At 39.7% G+C, this 7,124-nt stretch overlaps 1 long non-coding RNA gene across 1 annotated transcript; it reads right to left on the minus strand.

The window, feature by feature from the left end:
• Positions 1 to 981: 981 nt before the first annotated feature.
• LOC145791094 (uncharacterized) lies at positions 982 to 6,628 on the minus strand. Its single transcript, XR_014330745.1, has 4 exons — positions 6,482 to 6,628; positions 3,160 to 3,236; positions 1,767 to 2,089; positions 982 to 1,296 (listed from the first exon to the last, which is right to left on the minus strand). It is a non-coding gene; the product is annotated as an uncharacterized LOC145791094 (long non-coding RNA).
• Positions 6,629 to 7,124: the final 496 nt, after the last annotated feature.

Here is a 7,124-nt window from a genome sequence, read left to right on the forward strand (position 1 = left end):
TGAATATTTACAGTACGTCATGACAAATAAAATGATTTTGGATGCCAAAGAGTCCCTTTACGTCATGACAAATAAAATGATTTTGAATGCTAAAGAGTCCCTTTCCAACTAATGTAATATGCTAAAGCAGACAATAATAATGCTAAAGAGTCCCTTTCCAACTAATGTAATATGCTAAAGCAGACAATAATAACCACAAAATGAAATTATCAGGGTGAACAGAGCAGGGTGAACAGAGCTATGGGAGCCTTATTACCCTAGCTACCCTTCCCGAGGGATATGCCTGCTTATCAACAATTGCTATATAGACTAATTGCTAATTGCTATATAGATGATCTACCTGCTTAATTTTAGCAATTGTCATTATTGAATTTAGTACCTACTTCCTCATTGCAGTTCTCATTACCATTGTCCATTAATATACCTGGACCTGGTTCATTGATGCACTAAAGCTGGTGTAAGTCTGGGAATAAGACAAATAAATTGGACAAACAATGCTTGTCAGTTTAGTCATTTATGTTAGCAACTTGTAGTGGACAACTGTCAAGTTCATTGAGTTGACACATTCATGTGTAAACTCTTGCATTTTAGTATGAGATTTGGTCTTTGGTAACCCATTCCTTTAGTATGATCTACCAAGAACCTTGTTATAGTACAAGTTGCTTATTCATGGAGTAGCGATATGGTTGCTCTCTAGTGACTTGGGCATCATGAGTTCAAATCAGCCTTATATAATGCGAAAAGCCCTCCAATTCTGTGAGGCATTGCAGAACCCTCAAACCCAGACGCAAATTGTCAACCAAAAAGACATACGCTAATCCTTATTTGATGGAGCATGATGGTTAAAAATTTTCAACAAAATCCAATCTACAATGTTTAATATACCAAGCAAGACTCGTTAGACATGGAGCCATAACCTTTATTATGATGGCATGGCTAAGAAAGGTTTCAATCCATGAAAACCAGATAAGGAATCCATGGTCAAAAATTAAAAAAAACTACTACATAAGGAAGAATGATGCTATTCCAAAACACAATAAATAACATTGCTTGTCCCATTATCATAATTGATCATGGATGTGAAAATATATAGAAACTTTTCCTCGTTAGGGCAACTATTATCATAATTGATCATTTTCTGCATTTTATTGAAGTCATAATTTGACTACCTACCTTGACAGTAGCCTACATCTATATCAAACCATGCATAGACAGCATGAATGTCCCAAAGTTTTGACAAGTTTTCTTGCTTCTCATAGAAAACTAGAGTCCTATCAGTGCGAACCACATTGAGACCTAGCATAAATATAAATCCAAGCAAGAAAGGTTACAACACAAGTTCAACTACCGAAATTCATGAACAAGTAACAGTTTTTGCTCATCCAACCAATAAAACAAGACTTCAAAATCTTATTCGAAATGACAAAAAAATAGTACACAAATGACCACCTAAAAAAAAAGAAAAGAAGTAATTTGTTGTAGAATCTAAGATTGAATGGCATTCCCTATAATTTACTACTATCAAATATAGACCACAATCTAAGATTGAATGCAAGCTCTGAAGATAAATCATGTAACTTCAATATTCAGTACCTGATTCATGAAACACAAATAATGGATTGTGTAACATTACATCCCAAACTGATCTTCAAAAACATAAAAATAGAGAAGGCTACAGAAGATGGACTCAGCGATACGAGTGAAAATCTAATAATGATGATGATGGTAAAGGAAATGTGCATTCTATAGTAACATATACCACCAACCTATTTGATGTAATGTAAGCTTCCATTGGATTATTTTCTTGCCCACTTCTTTTACCATTGTTGAGCTGCAAGGAGTTGCTATATTTGCATAATTTAAGGCATTAGCATCTTATGAATTACTAATTGCAGACTTGAAGTTATCAACATTACCATTTTCTTGAGAAACTGTAGCCAATCCCTTGTCCGGATTTGCTTCCAGAAGCACTATAGGATCTTGAATAGGATCACCATCTTCAGTGATTACTGGTGCAGTAATAAACCTACCACTTCCAACAATGGGAAACAATTGGTGGCACTCTTCTTTCAACACAGCATATTGTGCCCTGAAGGCATTCAAGAAAGAGAGAATTACTGGATAATCTCCATGTATTACAAGGTAGACTTTGGTCTATAAGAGGGCATAAGGTCTTTGGACAATTTATAGGATAAAAATATTTTAGGTAAAAGCAAAGATTAGGTTACGCGAATCATAATACTCAGTAACAAAACCAATTTGACAAAGGCAAAACATTGTTTTAAATCCTTAATTGAATAAAATCCACATATTTACGACCTTATTAGTTGATCTATATTTAGCAACTACGTGCAAGATATATTCATTCAAACAAAGTCAAGAGAGGGAAACAACCAAGCACTCCTAGCACCGAAAGCAGAGGCTAACAACTGCCAGGTTGTCAAGGACACATCTGAAATCAACAAATGTGATACCAAGCTCACTGCATCGAATTAGGTCCCCAGTTTAGTCTATGGCCATTCATTATGCCAACTCTAATGTGGAACCTACATTATTTCATCATAGCTTCAAATTCTACAACCTGTTGCCCCATCTGCAGGTTTGAGGTATGTACGGGGAGATGAGCAATGCAAGTCGAGGTAGAGCAGGCCAGCCTTTTTTACACACTGGCTTACCTATATAATCTTCTAACATTATTGCACGGACACAGTTTTATCGCAAAGAAATTTTAAGTACAATATGTGAAACAATTGCAAAGGTAATCAGATTATTATTATTTCATTATTGAATGCAAGGTACAAGTTAAATAAGCACATAAGAAACTCTAAAATCTTAATTGCATATGCCAAGACTAAACTACCATTAAGTACTAATCTAAATAACATAAGAATAATCCAGCATATTTCAGAATATGCACTCATCAGATTGAGATGGACCACATCTCCACATTCGAGGAGCTACAAAAATAGAAAGCAGATTCAACTTAAGGTTGGTAAATGTCGAGGAAAATTCCACCTTGTTCAAAGTATTAAAATAAATAAATAAATAAACACCAAATTCAAAAAGAAAAAAATGAAGAATTCAAGAGACATGCTAAAATCAATTGAATAAAAGTTTCAAAGATGCAACGGAACTGCAAGCAGGTTGTAATGACTCCACCTCAGGGTTTAAAAATGCAAGCTCCCTAATTCGTCCAGCAATGGTGGGGTAATCAAACTGAATTGCAGTAGTGAATACTGCATAAAGGTTCATAGTCAGAAAAAGAATATGGAATCATTAAAAGCAACTATCACTAAGGAATTGAATGACCAGATAATGTGTTAAAATTATAATATTATTGATTGATGTAGATTGATGTGTTATATTACAAATCAGAGTAGCTCATTATATAGGAGAGGGTTTGGGTAGTAGGTGAGGAGTAGGTGAGGGTAAATTGGTGGTAGGTGTAGTAGGTGTGGTAGTAGGTGGTGGTAGGTGTAGGTAAATTCTAACAGCCCCCCGCAAACTCAAGGAGGATAGAAACTAACCAACTTGAGTTTGGAGAGAGGAACAAAACAAGAAAATACATAAAAAATAAAATAAAGATAGGAGACACTGTATGGTCGTGTCAGACCGTTGGTGAAGACACTGAAAGGTGGTGCCATAACGTGGTAGAGGACACTGGATGGTGGTGTCATAACGTTGTAGAGGACACTGTATGGTGGTGTCATAACGGTGTAGAGAACACTGTATGGGGGTGTCATAACGTTGTAGAGGACACTGAATGGCGGTGTCAGACCGATGTAGAAGACAGTTTATGGGGTCATGTCGGACCGTTGTAGAAGACAGTTCATGTTGTGACAGTTGTTGTGACAGTTTACAAAGTCTTGTCGGACCCATGAAGGAGCTAACCGGAATCAATGTCGGGACAGTTTACAGAGTCTTGTCGGACCCTTATAGAAACTAACCGGAATCAATGTCGGGACAGTTTACAGAGTCTTGTCGGACCCTTGTAGAAACTAACCGGAATCTATGTCGGGACAGTTTACAGAGTCTTGTCGGACCCTTGTAAAAAATCGCATCCTCAAAAGGTGCGCCCAATTTTTCAAAAAAGGCGTGCCCAATCCATAAAAAGGCGTGCCATCAAAAGGCGTGCCCAATTCATCAAAAGGTGTGCCGGACATGATGGCGAGGCATGTGGGCGCCTTGGCTTGCGTGCCCGTTTGTCGGCTGGTGGCAAGAGGCGCGCGATGCGCGTGGCTGCCTCGGCTATTTAACGGAGGCTGAGGCCGAGGCAGAGAAAAGCTGCGAAAAACCTCTGAAAAAAAACTTCGTTGTGCTGAGAGAGAGAGTCTGAAAAAACTCTTCGTTGTGCTGAGAGAGAGAGTCTGTAACACTCTGTTGCGAGAGATATTCTGTAACACTCTGTTGCCCAGAAAATGGCCTCGTCCTCGTCTTCCCGTGGACTGCTCACCCTCTTTCCCGACCTCAACAAGTCAACAAGAGAGAGAACTGGTGCGGTGGCACTGGAACCTCAACCAAGCGCCCCGGAGTTTGCCCCGTTGAACTTTCCGATGCGGTCTGTGGAGCAAAGAATGGCAGTGCAGTCGGATGTGGAGGCCAATCAGTATACTTTGAAGGCATGTGTGGAAAGCATGACGGCGGTCACAAATTTGTCGAACCGGCTGCAGAGTAGGACAAATGAGGTGCAGCATTTAAACTCCCAGCTGGCTCTGCTCCAACGCATGTATAAGGATGCGCGAGCAGAGATAAGCGTGCTAAGGGCAGAAAACAAGGAGCTGAAGCGGAAGGCTACCGTGATGTTCCGATTTGGAGGGCCGCCATATGCTGCAGTGGAGGAGCAGGGAGTAGTGATCGTGCCCAGTGGAGTGGGAAACACGGAGGCAACACCGGCAAGGGCCACCCAGGACGGAAGCAAGAAGAAAAGACCGGCGGCTGAGTAGAGAAGAAAATCCTGCCTGTGGATGTAGTTGATTTGTTGCTTGTTTTTTTTTTTTTTTTTTTTTTTTTGGTGGTGTAAAAGTGTGATCGGGTTGAGCCCCTGACATGAATAAAATGACAAGGTGGTGGAATGTTGTTGGTGTGATTTTGTGAATGCTGTTTTGTGTAATAAGAAAAATAAAATAAAATAAAATAATGGATAAAGAAAATAGAGAAAAATATTTGTGGATGGGGGATAAGAAAAACAAGGGTGTATGTTTTTTTTTTTTTTTTTAAATAAAATATATATATATATATATATTAAAAGAAAAGAAAATGGTGAAATCGTGGGTGGAAGAAAGTAAGGGAAAGGAGGGAATAAGGAATCATAAAGTGCATGTGGGGCGGTGGGTTGGAAAGAGAGGGTTTAAAGTTTAAGAATAATGAAAAAAATAATAATAATAAGAAAAAGGCATTAATGGGAAAGCATGCGCTGGTGGGTGTCTTGAAAAGAAGAAAAGTAACTAGAGAGAGAGAGAGTAGGTAGATTAAAGGATATGATTAAAGGATATGATCGTATAGAGATTCCTATCTCTCTCAGACAACCTTGCATTTGAGCTTTGCCCTTTATAGGGAATCCAAGTCATAAAGAAAGACGAGCCTTGCTTAATCAACTTCAATCGACCGCTAATCCTCTCCGATGCATACTGAGTTGGATGAATTGTCACATTATCTTTCAAGTAAACGATTTCCGCACCATCGGGCTCACTCGCGGAGCTCCGTTTACTATCACTCCGAGTCAAGCTCGCCGAACCTTGCTGTTGAGAGGCGGCGTAATCGGAGTCGTCGGACAAATCGTGAAGCTCTGCTTCTTGCATCGCTGGTGAATAGGGGTGATGTAGAGAGAGAGAGTGTGGAAAGTGAAGGAGGCCACGTCTGCGGCGCTTGAGAGGAGAGGATCTCAGATCTGCTGGAGCGGCGCAACTGAAATTGGGCAACGAGGCGATCGCTACGTTTTCCGGGCCGGCGATAAGTTGCCGGAGTCGGTGGATTGGACGAAGAAAGGGGCTGTTGTTTCTGTTAAAGATCAAGGCCAATGCGGGAGTTGCTGGGCCTTCTCAACGATTGCTGCTGTGGAAGGGATAAATCAGATTGTAACAGGCAATCTGATCTCTTTGTCGGAGCAGCACCTAATCTCTGTTTGTCGAGTGGGAGAAATGTTGCCGCCGTTGATGGCGAAAAAACGCGAAGCTATGTGCAGAAAATTCCAGCGGGCAACGAAGGCAAAGTTGCCGGCCGGCTGCCCGCCGGTGAGAAAAAATACAGGCCTAAATCTTATAGCTCTGATACCATGTTAAAATTATAATATTATTGATTGATGTAGATTGATGTGTTATATTACAAATCAGAGTAGCTCATTATATAGGAGAGGGTTTGGGTAGTAGGTGAGGAGTAGGTGAGGGTAAATTGGTGGTAGGTGTAGTAGGTGTGGTAGTAGGTGGTGGTAGGTGTAGGTAAATTCTAACAAGAAGCATAAAGGATTTAGGAAGTCATGACTAACCTTCTTTGTCAGGCCAAAACTTAATGTGTGTCCCTTGACGATCTTTTGATTCATCTGGAAGCTCATGACATATTAAAGTTGTTACAGGCTTTCCACGGGAATATTTTTGTTGGTATTCCTTCCCATCACACCAAACAATAACTTCTAATGCCTGTGAACCAAGACATGACAAAAATAAATGACTCGGTCCTGATCAATAGAAACTGTTGATGCCAGTAAACTGGAAATCCCTGATATAACTAAGACATAACAAGTTGGGAAAGTTTAATTATAAAAATTTTAGTTTTTAAAAATAAATAATAATAATAATAAATAAAACAAAAAGAAGAAGAAGAAGAAAAGAAGTTGTGGAATGTTCATTAGCAGGTAAAATGTAGAGTGCCTAATACAGTTTGATAGCAAAGGGACACAAGCAGCATGTTTAACGGCCAAATCAAGGCAAAGTAGTTGAACTCTGATGAAGAGAGTTAAAGCAAAAACATTTGGAGATTCTTGTGCTATCCTAAAACACGGTTGTCAAAATTGGGAATCCTAGTACGATCCAACAAGAAGGAATAGGAAGTCCAATAATTTTTTCATCAAGTGCCTAGCCAGGTTCACTTGCTAGCTGCCCCTGCCACCCACTTGGTGGGCAAATTGCTCA

The sequence above is a fragment of the Camellia sinensis genome, chromosome 5, assembly GCF_055761805.1.
Source record: "Camellia sinensis isolate YWXY chromosome 5, ASM5576180v1, whole genome shotgun sequence".
Classification (NCBI taxonomy): domain Eukaryota; kingdom Viridiplantae; phylum Streptophyta; class Magnoliopsida; order Ericales; family Theaceae; genus Camellia; species Camellia sinensis.